The sequence below is a fragment of the Patella vulgata genome, chromosome 9 (assembly GCF_932274485.2).
Source record: "Patella vulgata chromosome 9, xgPatVulg1.2, whole genome shotgun sequence".
Taxonomy (NCBI): Eukaryota; Metazoa; Mollusca; class Gastropoda; family Patellidae; genus Patella; species Patella vulgata.
This window is the reverse complement of record NC_065887.2, coordinates 30,656,106-30,675,475: the sequence shown is the minus strand read 5'-3', so window position 1 is coordinate 30,675,475 and position 19,370 is coordinate 30,656,106. Positions and strand designations below refer to the sequence as shown.

The following is a 19,370-nucleotide window of genomic DNA, read 5'->3' as shown; positions in this document are numbered from 1 at the left end:
GACAATTGTACTTGACAGTCATGACCATTTAGGCTATTTAATTCGCTCAGAATGAAGTAATCTGACTGAAGTTTTCAACATATTAAATTAAATCTCGTATAATGTATCTAAATTCAAAATCCCCTAAGAAAATACAGTTTAGTGGCCTTACTATATAGATATACCCATCTAAGTATTTTAGCCCAGGTTACCACTTTACAGTTGTCTCAGGAAATCTGAAAATAACCATTAAAAGCATTAGAACTGGGTTTCAATATCACCAGAATCTTCTCATTTCAGTCTCTTGTACTCAGTTGTCTGTGATTTTTAAAATGGAGGAGGGCCTGAAACGTGCGGTGCCAATGTGTGCCCGGAATTACTTATCCCATTCATACATACCGATTCTTGTAAGATTTCCTAGTTGTTTGCATTTTCCCCACTACTCATGCAGATAATATTCACAGTTTATCTTTACACGTTTTATAAAGTGAATAAATAATTAATGTGTCCGTTGTTATTTAAGAATTACAAACAAGAATATATATTATTATACCAGGAAGTTGACCAGTAAAACTATAATCACAATTGTACAGAGAGAAATCCCTGATTATGGTACTTGTCGACTTACAACAGCAACAAATTATCATATTAACAAAAAAGAAACCAGATAAAGCTCAAATAAGAAAGGGACAAAAATAAGTATATAGGCGCAATTAATTGATTAGAATTAAATTTATTTTGAAGTGTCGATTTCATTTTATTTTATTTATTTGTTTTGTGGGGTGACAATATGTCTCCCTTAATAATATTACGTCGCCAGTGTGGAGATATAACCGATATTATTTTCTACTGTCGACACAGTAATCGAAAATTATTATACAAGTCGATCTTTGCTTTACTGAAATGAAATTCTAATCGTATAAAGCTTGATTTACCCCAAAGCTGGATAATATAAAAGATCAACAAAATTTAATACCCCTTTTGACATGATCCGAACCCAAAATACTGCTTAATGTTTAACTGAGGACCTAACAAACATGTTTACCATATTTCGTTTTTGAAACTTCTCGCAAACCAAATATGTATACCGAGAAAAAATTAGCTCAACTAATTACACAGATACAAATAAAATTGGAACTGGTGGAGTTGCCGAGAGGTTAAACCCCTCTTTTACTTCTTTTTTAACGTTTTATTTAAATTGATACAAAATAAAGGCGAGATTTATTAAGTATCTTGTCTCGCCATTGATAATTTGGACTACTGACGTAATCTATGTCGATATGTCTCTTAGCTTTTTCTTATATGGAATGTAACATTTAATATCCGAATCATGCAAAACGATTCTTAAGCGAATCATTTCTATTCACCAGGGAATATCCGAAGACGGCATGTCATGAATACGTTTGTCGTAGCAGACGAATTTCCGTTTCTTCAGATCAAGGGTAGAATTTCTTTGACCGATATATTTGTGAGCTATTAGACATCCAGACTAACGCGATTATCTCCCTTTCTGTAATAAATCACCATCATACAAGATAAATAATTCATTCCCGTATTCACAACTACTCAAATGGAATGCGAAAAATTGCATGAAGAAAGGGTGTCGATGTCAACATGAAATGGACAGTACTCATGTATTATTCAATTTTAATAACGCACTTGGTCTATGTTTATTTCTCAGTCTAACCGGTTGGCGGCTATAAAACAAATTATATGATTAATTTCTGGTTGGATTGTATATCAGAAGCACGAAGCGGTAAACATGCTTAATATGAAATTAACTAAATATTTTAAGCATACATGGTTAACTAACAAGCGCCGTATCATAAAACGATCTGGGCCATGAAGAGTGAAATTTCTCATATCTGATAGATGCATCGTAATAACACCATAACGCGTAATGATTTTTTCCAGCAAAATATCCCAAATCGGTTTTATTACTGAAACTGAGACAAAATCTATCATAAAATATATTCTGTTATTTCCACGGTAATCACTTCCTCAATTGATAGCACAGTTTAGTACAGTTTAGTACAAATAGGTTGCACTCTCTCATAATGCCTTAAAGATTTATTGCCCCGGCAGTGGCGATCCTTGGTGGTTGACTCTCTGTAATGATGAACTCGAAGGGTTATACTTTTTCCTGATCATCACAAATAACATAGGTCAGTTTTAGAATAAAAATAATTTTCGAGAGTTTTTTTGAAAGATTTTACCAAATTTTTAGGGAGGACACTTTACGCGCGTTGTCTTTTTAGTGCCATAGGATTTGCCACTGATTAGTGGGAAATCGATTTTGAAAAATTAAAAAGGCCCCTCTCGGCAAACAAACAAGACAACCCGCCTACTGTAAACTTGATAATTTTGAGATAGAAGTCGATGGGTCGCCAAAGCAAAGGTTCGTTTAAGTTTGCTCATTTAAGGCCAAAATGTGAAGAAATGGCCCATTTGTTTTGTCTTCAGGTTTCAGCTCAGAATATGGCGTCTTTTTTGGCAATTGATCGCCGAAAGAGCCTGTATTGGGTTACGTAACTATTCTTGAACTCTGGCCTTCAGTTTTTCAGGGTTACAAAGCAAGATTATCCAGGCCGAAATTGATTGCTAGTCAAGAGACATGTCTACAACACCACTGGACAACAGGACGTTGCCATTTCTTTGAAACGTAGTAGATACTTGTCAGTAATAGAGGTTTCCATGCATTGTATTCACTGAATTATATTTGGGTTTGTACCTTTAACATATCAATATATTAAGGGGTCTTAGCTAATGATGTGTTGGTCAATGTAAAAAAATTCAATATATTTAAAGACAAGCGGTTGCCATGCAAGATACGCCCACATTTTGCAAGAGATGGACAGAGAACAAGCTGAAAAAACTGATGTTTCGTACAACCATGGACCAAAATCCAGGAAGTTATCGAAAGGAGCTCAGATCGTTGGTATATAAATATATATTTTAAGTTTCATCAAAATCAGATAAAACTTGTGAACTCTAGAGGGTTCACAACCTTCTATTACATATTTTGTCGGGCAGTTTCGGTTCGATTTTCACGAAATTCGAACTCAATCGTCATTGTGATGTAATGGTGATAGATTTGAACGATTTTTAAAATTGGATAAAATTTGTGACATCTAAAAGGGACCACAAGCTAAAACCACGATTTTTCGTAGAATCAGGGGTAATAATCCAGGAAGTTACAGCCCGATATCTGCGAATATCGAAAGGAATCGAGATCTTTGTGATATAAACACATGTTTTATGTTTCATCAAAATCGGATTAAAATTATGACCTATTGAGGGTCCACAACCTTGGTATTATTATGTAGCGGTGATATATTTGAACGGTTTTTAAAATAGGATAAAAATTGTTACCTCTAAAGGATCCACAAGCTAAAACGCGATTTTTTTTTATACAATCAGGATCATAATCTAGAAATTTACGGTCCCATATGCGCGAATATCGAAAGTTATCGAGATATTTGGCATAAAAACCTACATTTCAAGTTTCGCCAAAATTGGATAAAAGTTGTGACCCATAGAATGACCACAAACAAATTGTGGGCGGACAGAGGCGACGACAATATACGTCCATATGAAAATGGAGGCGTATAAAAGTCAAATAATAGGATTAAACTGAACTTTACAATTAAAATTGAAATGTCGATAAATGAACAGTACATAACGGATTAAAGTTAATACAGTAGGTGAATAAAAACAATTGTTGGGATTGTAGTTGTTAACCATTTCGGTTTTCAAAGTTATGACATTAATTATATTATTAGCGATTTTCACAAATATTACAGTACAAGATAATGTTATCTTGTTCTTGTTTTATTATTAATTATTACTTATAGTTGGAACAGTTTTAACATATATAATATAGTATTATCTTGTTCGGGTTTAATAGATGTTTAAAATGTGTAGTGTTATCTCTTTCGTATTTTAATATGTAATTATAGTTGAACAGTTTTAATATATATAATATAGTGTTATCTTCTTCATGTTTTACTATTTAATTATTATATATTGTATAGTTGAATAATTCTAAAGTAGATAATATATTGGCATAGACTTAAGCGTACTAGTCTCATTACGATTTCCGTAACAGATTTTGTTCCGCCAGAGTTTATCAATTACGTCATAGCTTACTACACCAGCTTAGCTAATTTTCTCATTCATTTACCGACACTAACTCTTTACGACTGGAAACAGACGAGCTACAATCAGCATAAAGGTTAAAGTTAAAATGGAGGATATAGATCAATCTTCGATGGAATTGATTTAATTAAGTTTAAGATGTGCGTTAAACTTCGTGTCGTTTACGTGATGATGTTATCCGGGTTAATCAATTCACACTCTCCACCTCACCAATGAAAATTACCACACAGCGTACCATAAAAAAAGAGCCGGCGAATTGAAAGATTGAGACGTCACAGTCGGGCCACATTCATCACAAAAATACGTCAGTCAAACCATCAAAGGCCGGACAATATAAGACGAGTCTATACTGCGTAAAATTGTAAAAGCTCATTGTTGAAGAACGCGTCATTTGGATTTTTTATTTTTAGGTCGACTACGAGACTGAATGGGCCCTAAGTCCGTCTCTTTTAAGCATGCTGAAGGAAATAAAAATCGGCGATTAAGAATAGATTATCAGGCTATCCTGCTCTGAGTCTATTTCAACTATTACTAGCATAGGCTTACCAATCATTGATCATAGCAGACGTCACACTGAGTTTGGGCGATCATAGTGAAGTCTTTACTTTTAGTTAAATTAATGACGTTTTACCAATTTCTCAATTTTCCGCAACAGTTTTCTGTAACTGTAAATCTAAAAAAAATATATAAACCAATCGATTAAAGAATCGACATTCCAGAATAAATGTGAAACAACATACACAATCGGTGGACCGACTTGTTCGACAATGAGATTTGAAAAGATGCTTGTAGAAGCCAACCGGGAGAGGGTTAGGGCCAATACGTCGTACATTAACACAATCAAGGTACAGTTTGGTCCAAAAATTATTTCAAATCGATCAGCTCTAAGTTAAAGGTGTAGAATGAGGTTTTACACGACACCGTAAAAATCAGCGCATGCGCCAAAGGGTTTGTCACGTGACAAAATGGCGTCCTATACGCAAAAAGCCTGTCTCTCGATCACATACTGACGTCGTAACTGTTTTGATGTCATGTGACTACTCGGACTATCGGACCGTTCGGGATGTTTCACCCGGGTAAACTCGGCAATGGAGTCGACTCGAGTGACGCGAGTAAACGACGAAAACCTTACCATAGTGTTCAATACGCGTTGAATACTTGAGGTGTCAGGCATCTGAATTCGTGTGCTAGACAAGATTTGTATCATTTCTGAGCCCGGTATACGATTTACACTGGTCCATGAGCATTATTGTTTTGATAATAGAATTGAAAGAAACAACGTACTTTTATCCATTTAAAACAAGAGGGGACACAAAAACTCAAGGGGGTACAAGTATTCAAACCCATGACCCAAGGGGGCACAAATACTCAAATCCATGACCCATTGTGTCACCTTCACTTAGCCTGGCCCTTGGTATAATACCTACAAAATTGTATATATTGGGTTTTTTTACGTGAAGTGCATAATGATTTATATTAGTATATCTAACATAAATTTCCACTTTAATAAAACATTTGAGAATTTCCTACCAGTCTACATGAATATATGACCTTAATGTGCGCAATAAACCACGAAACAAGCGAAGAACCCCGCAGTGGACATATATTAATATATTAAATTCTAAGAGCCAACGATATTACTCATGTTGTGGGAACAATGAAAATCAGATTTATTACCAAATATCCTGGTTTTTATCTGCAGGTGAACATGTATTTGACTGGAACCGTTTTTATTGCCAGAAATCCAGAGGGGGCTATTACCAGGTTTTATTGTTCGTCAGACTACTCTATTTTACACGTTGAGCTCTATTCTTGATTTCGTGGTTAATAACATCTTTGGTTCAACGAGTTTATGTAGTCTGTCACTTACTGTGATTCTTCTTACGGTCGTAACTCTTCTTTTCTTTCCATCAAGATCGAAATTGTCCGCCATCTTTGTAGTAAATTGAAATGTAATGTTGCATCGTGGTATTAAAATCTTTAAAATTACTTTCAATGCGATTAAAATAGTTTTTGCGTCTAAAATAGCTAAAGTGGGCTTTTAAACTCCAGTTTAGATATCCAAACTATAAGTGGCATAATAATGTGGACATATTGTAAAGAATTTATTTTAAAGCTCTTACCTTATCTTCCTTACAAGAACCATTAAATGTTTTGGAAAATGCATCTATGGCATAACATACACAAAATTTGACATATTTGTGGCGGTGTGTGTGTAGGGGGGGGGGGGGGCAAATACATGCACCAGAAAACACCTCGTGGAATATATGCATATTATATTTCGAAGGGTCCACTTCTTGGTTGAGACACAGGGTCTATAACAATATAATTAGCTTTATGTACCTGGATATTTTTTTGAAATCTGATCTTTTACATGAGGTAAAAGGAGAAGTCCCCGTGGAAACTAGGACTCCGGGGATAAAGTGCGTTTTGGAAGCAAATTTTATAGGTTATTTACCTTATCTGATAGTTTCAGCTCCAAATAATAATTCTGAGCAGTTTGCAAATGAGTTTGTTAAAAAAAAAAACTTTGTTGAGTTTTCACCTTCACGTTTTCAGTGAGTGAAGTGATTAACGCGACTATGCGACACACTTGTAAACTTTACCGAGGTGTAATTAAATCGCAGCAATAATCCATTTACTCGCTTGAAAAAAATAAAAGTCAGAACGTTGTCACTGCGCGCGTTTAATTTATAGAGTGGTTTGTCCAGGCGCACGATGATTGCTAGTGAAGAAGTTTGTGTCGTGTCCAACTCCACCCTGACAACTGGCTGTTGGTATTTCTCAAAAATTGTATCACAGATATTTGCTTGTGACCATAATGGGTCGATTGTGAATAATCATGATATATAAATATTTATTTTAATTCACAGGAATCAAATTGGAACACAATCAGCGTCAGGTTTACCTATAGGCTTGGCAGGCTGAAGGTTTGGGCCTCATTTTCCGAAACTGTTACGAGCCTTACCTACATTGTAGTCTTAAAGGGACAATAACACTCTTGCTGGCTTGAAAGCTCCAGAAAACAAATAATATCTCTATCTAAGTACTAGATGTTTAAGTGTCCTACCTGTTGTGTAAATTATCCATTACATCCAATTTTACTTGTTCTGAGGGTTCGAAAATATTTTTAAATTGAAGTTTCATTTGAAAAGGTTTACGTTAGATGTTTCAAACCATTATGTTGAATTTTTCAAAAATTTTAAATAAGGTGTGTTAAGATGAAATTTGTATCATCAATTAATTGAAATATTCTAAAATAGTACAATTTGTTGACCAGAATAAAGATTGGGACATATTATTCAGTTACAACAAGAGTGGTATTGAGCCTTTAAACACCGGTCACCATCCCTAGTTTCGCCCAGTTTTGTCTAAAAGAGCTAAATCCCTATTCTTTGACACATAGAAATGGACACAAATGAGCCACAACGCATATGATAATGTAATATGAATGTATATAAACTGATTTACATTCAATCGTTTCTGTTTTTACTGTAATTTCAAATCAGTTATGTTCGGTGAAATACGCGAAGAGTCCAATTGAATGACAGTCTTTGGCGTCTGGTTATTCCATTCTACACCGGTAATATTCTGTGAGGTATGTTTAGCCTCTTTGATCGAGTCGCTTCATTACAAATGGCACTCAAAAGCATTCTGGCACGCGATTCGTGTGCCAATTTTAAAATGTTCATTTTGTCTTAAATATTGGATATCAGACGCCCATCTTTTCAAGGTAAGATAACAACATCAATGTTGATTTGAACTGACCAAGTCGTGTTTGCAATGTTGAAGACTGTGGATGATACTGAGTTAAAGACTTGTCTCCTTTAAACATACTTTCCTTTAGTCATTATGGTGGAGGATTAGGATAAGCCTAGGGCTTTCTTCGTCTTAATCCGGCACCGAATAACACCCCCCTCCGTGCAAGAATATTCCTTATTCTAATTAGGTAGCCTACCAAATCGTCCGCACTGCCAGTTAATTTTGACGTTATAAATTACACACTCGATAGGGTCACCTTCTATTGACAATATGTGCTTGTCGTCACTCAAGTGCTTTTATAGAAAAAATACATATATAGTGGCTCGAGTAGTACATTGTGGCCATATAAATGTCTATATATAAAATGACTGGCATGTATTGCGAAAACATTGGCGTGTTAAGTTGACCTGCTTGCAATTTAAATATGTATTATGTAAGATTTGGATAAAAGAGCTGGCAGTTCTCGATATAATAGTGTTAAATTTGATAATAAACAGGGAAATTGTCAGTCAAATTACTTCATTCTGACCGGGTTATCGTCTTTTGCAGAACAATGATGTAGTCTCGGTCATCATTGCTGTTGTTAAATTAAATCATTAACTGCCAATCGTATTTAAATCTGTATAAAATCAAAGCCACCCTAAGTTCTATAGAGTTAATTATATCTAATTAATTATTTATATAACATTTGAGGTCAAATAAATCTGCATTGGGCAGAATAGCACTTAAATAATTTTGGCAGAAAATTTGCAATGAACTTAAAACGTCGTTGAATCATATAAGCAGCATAATGTCGGCATTGGTTTATTTTTATGACATATGTTTCCAAATTTAAAATGAATTCAACACGGACATGTCAAGTTCTTTATGATGTTAAAGCCCTTTCAAAATAAACACAATTTGTAATATTCGATATGTAATAGCTTAAACATCTAGACTTAGGCCAGTGTTGGTCGAGTAAGTTCCTCTGGATTGTCAAGCATGTTTTCCTTTGTTTCAGTGGTACAAGACGGAGGGCCGGACATGGATCCCGTGTGCACTTAGGCCAATTAGTTTCACCTGCCTTTTAGCTACATTTCACGAAATTGGTTACTTGCTTGCTTTTTGCCTTTATATTTTATATTTTATGTAGCGTGTACCACACGACCGATCATGACTCATACTAGTAGTATACAACGTTTGGGAAATATTCCCCTTTTTGATTTTTAATTATTCCGGTTGGAACAGAAAAGTAGGACGTTAAACCCCATACCATTCATTCATTCATTTAAAATGTCATTTGCGATTGTTTTGTCTGAGAAACATGTCGTGATAAAATGGTCAAATAGCGAATGCGTACTCACCTATTGCCTTTATGCACCAAAGGGGTTTAATATTAATGAATATGAATGAAATATGTCTAGAGATCCATCAGAAAATAAGTATTTTATATCCCACAATATGACTTGAGTAGATCATATTCTCTCAGAACGTAATCAAGACACATTGATATGTCGCTCCTGTGAAGACATGCGTGCAGTTGTATTTTTAAAAATGCAAAATGATGGATGGATGGGTGTTTTCGATACGCTCATTACATTTTAGGTTTTCGTCATCTATTATATCACCGTCGGATCGGTTAATTAAAAGCTATGCAGTTAGCTGTACACTGTACACAAAACTCCTTCAATATCTGCTGTAGAGACATGTTCGCCTCATAGTCCCATAGTAAAAGCCAGCTTCCTTATATTGATCGCCGTGTGTTATATGTATACATGCTTGTTGTACACACTACTCTAGCTGATAGCTAACCACTCGCTTAACTTTCATTTCAGGTTGGCCATGGTGATGTTTGATTCGGACGATGTCGTATAGCACGCAACTACCTGATTAATAACACTGGAATACAAACACGGGGATAGCGACAACAACATTAAATAGTATACAGAAATCCACACTCATCTTATCAAACAGTGGGCAGCTTGTCCTGGATGCATGGCAGTTGCTTTACGATATGCAATAGAAACTAAATAGCTAGAATCGGAACTATGCGACGAGTATAGCTTACATCTTCATATCTGTGTGTGAAGTTCGAAAAACTTTTAGTTACTAAGAGGCATATTACGTTAATTTGTGAATATTAGCATGTATTGGAAACATAGCAGTTTAGTCCAATTTGAGAGATTGGGCTTTCGTTAGCTTTTTGTTAAATACCTGGACACGAGTTTATTATACGAGTTTCTCATTTTTGACTAAGCGATTCTTAGTTAAAGATCTCACGGAACATTTCATGAATATTTGGGATTTTAGTACTAGCTCTGTACAAGACGTATGAATGACAAGACACACCCGTGTTATCCAGTTGCAACAGTTGATTATTTGGAACAACACCGTCGAATGTTATTTATTTTGATCAGATTATTATGTATGATCGCCATAAGCGTTGCCAACCAAACTCAGTATTACAAGATTGTGAATAACTCGGGTAAAAAGAGGACAAGTTGGTTCCTAGAAAAAAGTTTGACGTAGATTCATCATTCTGAGAATAAAGAAAGAAATATTACGTTACAATTTCACAACAAAGTTAGTTCTCGAAGGTAGCGATGCTGCCATAACAAAGCCGATATTATATTTCCCTGAGAAAATATTTTACAAGTAATTCGGGTCAAATAATACGTTACAAATCTGTTTTCGTTCGTGCTGTTTGGTTATATTTTCTTCATTGACGTAAACAAAAAGGAACACACAGCCAGACAATTAAAATAGTTGCAGGAATTGAAACAAGATAATTACTTAAATGGAAGAACTAAAAGAGAGGATTTTTATTCGAATACAAGAGAGAATATAAGTTCCGTGCGCCCATATATACATAGATCAATCAGTGACCTTGCTCTTTATGATTATGCTATTTTTTTGATGGTGCTCTGTATTGCAATTGGTTCCAGTAACAACCAATACTATTTCATAATAGATTTATAACTGGTCGTTGCCAACAATGGAGCATATCTCACAACAATTAGATGTTAGTGTAAACAGGACAACAAAAGACTGTAAGTTTCAACAGATTTTAACTTTATGGTAAGTCAATATTTAACATAAGAATTTACTATTTAAGGATTCCTAATGACCATATGATGAACTCAGTGTATTTTTTTCTGGAAACAAAACAGACAATTTAAGAATTCTTTATGACCAATGCTGTACTATTTAAGGATTTATAATAACTATATGAACTAAATGTATTTCGACTACCAACAAAACAGACGATTTAAGAAATCCTTATGACCAATGCTGTATTTTTTTAGTTCTTTACCATTTAACTAAAGAATTTACAATGTATAAGAATTCCCAATGAGCTGGTTTGTGCCACGTGTATTTTGACTTCCAACAAAACAGTCCATTTAAGAAATCCTTATGACCAATACTGTACTTTTTAACTTCTTTACCATTTAACAAAAGAATTTACAATGTAAGAATTTCCAATGACTTGTTTTGTTTCACATGTATTTTGACTTACAGCTATACGTCATTCAATTTAAGAATTCCCAAAGATCAGCTTTGTACTATTTTAACCCCTAATTCCATATTTCATGTTCATAATGTACTGATAGAATTATCCTTCGCTCAAAATGTGTTGCCCCCCTCAGAATAAGGAATTCTTGCAATTTCTCATCAAAAATGAATTAAGCACATTATAGGTATTTAGGAATTTCATCAGATTTATCTGGCCACTTCATCAAATAATTAATTATTTATATCGTGTTACCAATGCCAAGTAAAGCAGGTGTGATGCTATTATGTAATCATTGTTTCATTTCGCAAGAGTAGGTCATCGAGTTCAAGTTTTGGTGGGTTTTTTTTGTTAAATAGACGGAACTAAGTTCTATTTCGTTTTTTATTTGACAAAATGGAATTTAAATTCTTTTTAAATCTAATTTTTCATGCAGTGTTAAGTGACTGAATCCACATGTCTGTGTTATAAAAATGGCTTTTCTTGGGATCTTGTTACTTTTGCCATTTGTCATTGTAATTGAGGGAAATCTTGATAAATGTAAGTAACTATTGAAAAAGAATTGTCTTTCCGATAGAATCAAATATATACATGTGTTAAAGCTCTCAGAATTAACGCATCTGTTTCAAATCACGCTTCCCTTTAAAGAGGCTACAGGCAGTAAAATAAGTCGAATCGGGGATTAAAAGAAATTTTAACTAAATAAGAACCGACTGAAACAAATGAACAGATATCGTTCCAGATTTTAATAAATTTTATAATTATCTACTAATGGTGGCCATGTTTTGTATTACCACGAGTTAAGGCCGATTGGGGCTTTTTTTTTTTATCTAAAATCGTTTGGTTTTACCACAATACAGTCGAAAGATTTAAATCTAAATTCCTTTTGATGACTTTGGCATTTATGGTGAATGTCATGTTATAAATTCCTGGGAAATATTGAATTTAACAAAGTCTTCTTTTAAGCTTGGAATAACATTCGGCGTTACACACACACGTTAAAGGTAATATTTTCATGAAATTTGTTCGATTAATGTTTCACCCATCAGAACATTTAATTTAAAACATCGGATGTTGTTGTTCCCCATTAGCATTATTTATATTGTATGAATAATTGGAATGGGGTTTTACGTCATTATTTTCTGCACCAACCGGGCTATTGAAGACGAGAATTTAAATTACATAATAGTTATATCGGTATTCATAGAAAAAAAAACTAAAAACAATGATTTAAAAAGAAGCATGATGATGTAAGAACAATGCATTAGAATAACAATTGATATTTCTTTAATAAAGTGCATCCATATTTAGAAAATAACTTTCACACGCAATAATAGATTTAAAGACAATAAATCCAGTTTACTTGTTCTGTATACAACAATTTATATCAGCCAATTGGCACCAGGTACCAATCGAAGCGGACGTTCATATTCGTCACAGTCGTTTTGTTTAAGAGAGTTGCCCCAACGATGTATTACCTAACTCATTTTGCTTCAGACAATTGTATCAATCAAGTCGCTTTATTGATGTAACTAAGTTATCGACGGACATTTTTATGACCGACACGGGGGACATTTTCAGGAGACCAGCGTACGTTAATCAAGAGATATCTCATAATACGAACAAATGGGTTCATTTAATCTTCAAAGGTGTTGCTATCATCTCGCACATAATAGCATACCTCGAAGTGCAAACATCTAATTTTTAAAGCCATTATTCTTGTAATGACCCCTCGGCACCGACTTAATAGCATGGTGCTGAAATGTATACAATATCATTTCCCTGAATTCCTGACTGTCTTAATTCACTGGAGACAAACATATGGTGATTTTTATTTCCATATATACGTGTAAAATGCAAGATGGAGAGGTTTTGTTTCTGGTCCTACGCTCTTTTGTATTCCAACTGTCCAATAACTTTCTTTTACATGCACGCGAATATGTACAAGAATGTACCTCGATTTGTTCGTCCCCTCGGATCGACTAGGCACACTTTTTTTGTCAGCCACGCATTAGCAGGCACCTAAACGGAAACCTACATTTAAAAAAAAAAATTCTATGGTCTCCATGACGTACTTTTTTTTAAGTATAAAATGTCTGTATCTTCTATCATCTATTTTGTTAACACGTTTTGTTTTTTATTATTGATGGGAGCCACGATGGTTCAGTGGATAAGGCGCTGATTTACTAACCAAACGATCCCGGATTCGATCCCTGCATGTGGTGGTTGGGTGAACGAAAGTACCAAGCCGTGCGCTTTAGATCAGGAGGTCTGGATTTGTTTCGATTCGCAACTTGTACGTGACACTAAATAGGGACTACTCTTCAACTTCGTGGGTCTTCTCCGGGTCTTGCGGTTTCCTTCTACTGCTAAAGAGCCCTAAGTGCAAGCGATTTATTAAAATAAAATGGAACCATATCATTATTGTCCCGGATTGACCTACACCGTTGGGGTGTACGTGAAAGAACCCTTGGCAGTTGTTCGGCCAAAATTTCTCTCACAGCACACGCCTCGAATACGTCAGTTATTTGGCACGGTTTCCTGGCACGTACTATTACTGCAACAAATTTTATTTATCTACTTTAAAGTTTGTGAATGTTCTATCGGATCAATGGTACCATAATTTATTAATGTTTATGTTTTATGCAATAGACACAAATTTAATGCAACATTGAATGTATTCTTTGTCTGTTAAATAATTCGTTTAGTAAATAATGCATAATGAAAAAAATTGAATACACGGTGTCATACATTGATCTTTTCAAATTTGACACCGAAGCATGACAAATAGTGTGGCAACAATGTTTTCCAGACACAAAGAAATGTAATTTATCATTATTTGATAGAAACGGTTAAAAGTATCATCCTTAATCAGGAAAGGAGCGTGTAATTTAAAGTGAAAACCATATCGAATCAGTGTGGAATGTCTACATTATTGGATCCTCTAAATTTCAATTTTCCTATATAAAGATTGAATATTTTGGTTTAAACATGGTTACCTTCGAATATTTTAATCACCTTTTCGACACTCCGAATCCTTTTTTATTTGGAAATATGATATTTGTTATGACCACAAAAAATGAAATACCACAATAAATCAAACAAATTTATTATCTGTTTCATTCAATGTCGATTAAATATTAGACTATTAACCAGTTTTGGTCCAAGGCTCCGCTAATTCAAATATAAAACTTGGCTTGCCTGCTCCTTGAAATTTCGTTTATTAAAGGTCCATTATGTAAGGTTTAGATAAAGGGCTGACCGTTCTCGTCAAATAATATTTCAAAAATAGATATGCAGTTTGAATATACTAAAAATTATATTCAAATTACTTTATTTTGAGCGAAATTATCAATGGTTGTAGATTTGACAAGATGTGTCATTGATCTTTCGTAACCACCGTAATGGTCATTCGAGTCCTAGCCTTGCTTCTCCATTTTTATACGCCCACATGGAATGTAGTCGTATATTGCCGTCACCCCTTGTCGATAGGTAGGTCAGTCCGTCCGTACGTCCGTCGTCCATAATTTCTTGTGAACTCTTTATAGACTACATTTATCATCTGAGAGTTTCGAAATTAGAATATGTTGTTTACATCAGTTAGATGAAGAATCCTATTTAATTTCAATAATTACCGTTAATTTATTCTGGTGCTATGGCCCTTGTTTCACTTCTGTATGAAATTTATATTCATAATTTAAATTAGTGAAACGAATAGAATCCCATTGAAATTCAGCAGTTAAGGCCCTTGTTTCACTTTGTTGAACCTTATAATCGCGCGAATGATGAAAGTTATCATCTGATCTGTATGAAATTTATATGCATCATTTAAATTAGTGAAACGAAGAATCCTACTGAATTTCCGCAATTTCCTTTAATTTCGTCTGGATTTAGCGTTCTTGTTTCACTTTGTTGCACCTTGTAAACGCTCTAATGACAGGGGGGTTGGATGGCTGAATGGTTAGCGTGCGCGCGCGCGCTGTATCATAAAGTCTGTCATTGAGTCAACTGGCGTGGTTTCGAATCCCCGGTTGTACGTGACAAGGAGTAGGGTCGCCTGTCCAACCTCGTGGGTTTTCTCCGGGTCCTCCGGTTTCCTCCCACTGCTAAAGACCCCTATGCGCAAGCGAATTATTGAAATAAAATTGAACCATATGTTAGTCCCGAAATGACCTAGTTTGTGTCGAGTGGACGTTCAACCCCATTTCTCTCTCTCTCTCTCTCTCTCGCTCTAATGACAAAAGTAATCATCTGATCTGTATCAAATATATATTTATCATTAAAATTCGTGGCATGTAGAACCCTATCGAATTTCAACAATTTATGTACATTACTTCCAGAGTTAAGGCCCTTGTTCCAGATTGCAGAACCTTGTGAATCCCCAAACGACCAAAACTATAATCTGATCTGAATAACATTATTTTATAAATGCCCCCAATTACCTAAAAAAAAAAAAATATGCGACAACCCCTGTCGACCGACGGACGATTTGGCTGCTGTGGACATATGTTTCGTTGCCTGGTAATCTATCTTTAAATTAAATCATTAAATGACCGAACTGAAAATCGGGGTCATCCGATGTCAAATTTTAAAAGAACAAATTTTCAGAATGTCTTACAAATTATTTATAAAGGTAATTTTAATTTTAAAGTGGGTTATCTTTTAAAGTATATCGCACTTTGAAGTTATTCAAATAGCAACAGATCTAGGGAAGATCTAAACGACTTTGAATAAAGTTATAATAACCTACGAGATGAAATATGGAGATATCTGTATAAAGAGTACTAATTTATCAGTACTTGTTGGTGGTTTCTAATTTCCGAAAGGAAAAAGAGAAGTTAAGAGAAATTCAAAAGGAAAACTAGATTTTATCTTTATATATACTTCCGGAATAATAATGCGTGCTAGAAACCCAATCCTGGATGAACCAATAGACAAAATAAACACGTGCTTACCACACAAGGGAAAAGAGGGTGGGGGTATTTGCAGTGATGGTGGACGGGGGACACTTCATAGATTTTTTTTGGGTAGGGAATTTATCATGGTGTTGATAATGCAGCTGAACCAGAGCCGACAAAAAATGGACCGCGTAATAAATAACAAAAGAAATACATACACCGGATCGAGCTATCTGCATGTCCATTCCACTCTAAAGACATAATAATGTGTACCATGATAGCAAACAGTTCTCACTAAAACTTTTACCCTCCACTAAATCAGGAACACCTTTTTTATTCACTTAACCACTTTGCGGTTACAGCGGCTATTTCGTGACCGCACGACCCTATCTTAAACGTACTTTTGGAACCGGTTCATTTGACACCGATCGTTTTGATGAAAACCTAAACTAAAATTTGTTAGATATTCAACCTATTTGCAGTTCCTTTTTTCAAGTATAGTACTGAATTTAGAGCGGAAGTGAGGCAGTACGAACACTCACCATTTACATGAAACTAAATTATTGGAAACAAGGGGTCTTAATGGGCCCTGCTTCAAACTCTGATTATAGTCGCTGGCCCTTAAACTATTCTGCGCACGGTGGAAACTCTACATTTGGACTCTTTCTTGCTCATGATATCGTGTTGATCATTTTAGTATGCTAGATCACTAAACAAACCTAAGAGCTCTACCAAGCCCGAAAAAAGACGATTCTACACGGAAATGACAAAAGGGATTTTTGAAATTTGACGGTGGTTTCAAAATACCTTATAATTTATATCTACACTGTTATTACCTAAAATATCTTTCTTCATTTGATTGATTATTGTTCAACCTCTATATGCAGCTCTAGTTTGATTGTAATGGATTAGAATTATGCATACAGAAATCTTTCTTTGGTTGGGGGTCTTAGATTACCCATTAGAGACTTTTGGCAATCGTAAAGTCCTGGTCCCTATCGCGTATCCGTATTGATTTTGCGTGTGACGTCATCATTGCGTGTGTATTTCTCATACGTGATACGGCACGCGTATACGGCAGCACGTATCAAACAGCTTTCATGCGGAAAAGGTCCGTATAACAACGTCGTCTTTTTTACCGTATTTTTTGCTTCTTTTAGACGCGGAAATGTTGTGCCGTAGCTTTTTTATGAATCTATGTGTATTCTAGAACACAAAGGTGTATATTTGATGTGATTTTAACCATGATAAAGACAGGAATGTAATCACTATTTTTGATTAGCTTTTCGCGGATTTTCATATTTTTCCTATCTGTCTGTCTGTCTGCATGCTGGTTGATCTATGTGCTAAATTTAGGGAGGTGGGACTATATACTTTCTGAAATGATACATTAGTGAGACCAAACATTGCTGTTGAAGTCGAAGATTTTTTTTATTAAGATTCGAGTATTCGACACTAAAACTATTGGTAGATAACTGCGATCATGCTGTAATGGAACTAAGCTCAGCTAAGCTACTCATACGTACGATGCGCGAAGAATCTGCCAAAATTCTAAAACTACATTGACGCAACGTATCACGTGATGATACGGATACCTGATACGGATGGAAATAATTCCCTTTGCCAAAAGTCTCTATTGTTTCCGACTATGTTTTTCGTGTGACCGGTTTCTAGTCTGATAAAAAAAAATAAACACCAAGATATAGTTCAATGGAACTATATGACGCACATTGCGTATTCGATTATATATATTTTTTTTAAAAGTAAAACAGTTTTGGTATGTTAGTTATAGAAGAGTAATGTTGTCGTTGACATATATGACAATGAGATATTGCCGTATAAAACTCTCGATGTATCATATAATGATACAGATAATGGGATATTACCGTGAAAACCGGGATGTTAAAGTTAATGTTTCAAACCCACCCACATTTCTGTTACAAAAATGACAATATATTGTAATTTGAAAAGCAATTTTAAATTGGATATCAAAAAACCCGTCCATCACTAATTCTCTATTCTTGGTTTTCGTTTAACTATGTAATGTATATTTCAATTGATTCAAGTAGCTTGAACAGGAATTCATTATTGGTTTCAATTTTCTGGATTTGATACGTAATAGATTTATGTAGATATATATCGCCCAATACGAAGGCCGATATGTAACGCAAGGACTCCCGTCAAAAGGCAAAACCTAGTAACTCACTTTTTTCTTATTTTGAGAAAACAAAGGAAAACGGAATGAATGAATATTAAACCCCAGCTCATCCATTGATTTGACTATTGAGTTACTAGGTTTTGCTGTGGTATACTAGGCAAATGAAGGAAGTTGCTAGGTTGTGTCATGCGTGTAACTGCTTACAAAATCAAAAGATTGGAATATCTAGTACAACAACAGGAAGCACATACCCTAGTAACTACAAATTTGGTCCTAACTCAATTTTGATAAAAAAAAAAGTGAGTTACTAGGTTTTGCCATTTGACGGGAGAGGTGTGTAAATATATATATATATTGAAGTAGATAAAGTACAAATGCGTCTATATATATACATGTATATGGGTTACAAGGGCGTTACGCCGACCAATATAATTTGTTGTAAGTAGATCTATTGATACGTAAATCTAAAGATAGCGATGTCATTGATTTCATTAGGTAATTTATGTCTACAGAATCTAGAAGTAAACATTGTTTTTTTCTGGATATTTTAATGTATTGACCCGATTGACAGAAATTCCTAAGTTACGTCGCACTTTGCGCATCAACCGGGGTGATGATGGTGGGTTTACGCCCTGCAATGTTGATTGAGTGAAATTTGCGCTAACAGCGGTGTCTCCACCTGCTCTTCGCCGAATTCCAACTTGCAGATTCTGTTATGTTCTGGCCAACATGGGATCTCAGTTTTTGTCCAATCCGAGTGACTTGGCGCTGTTCCCTGTCAGGCATCCTGTCATAACTGGAGAAAATACGACCCAAACCGGAAACTCTTGGTAAATAAGCCAGCGCCTTATTCACTTGAACCACCGTGGTTCCTTAACCCCTAGTGTGTCTCCTCTGGTCACGCAGAGCAACAGCCAGGATTGGG

General features: G+C 35.1%; 1 protein-coding gene across 1 annotated transcript in view; it reads left to right on the top strand.

Annotated features, from left to right (window-relative positions):
• The window catches only part of LOC126832650 (5-hydroxytryptamine receptor), a 143,812-nt gene that overhangs the window by 71,740 nt on the left and 52,702 nt on the right, over nucleotides 1-19,370 (top strand). Inside the window, exon 2 of the mRNA XM_050563509.2 lies at nucleotides 9,714-10,956. The gene's annotated coding sequence lies outside the window, so the exon portion shown is untranslated. The remainder of the gene's footprint in view (nucleotides 1-9,713; nucleotides 10,957-19,370) is intronic.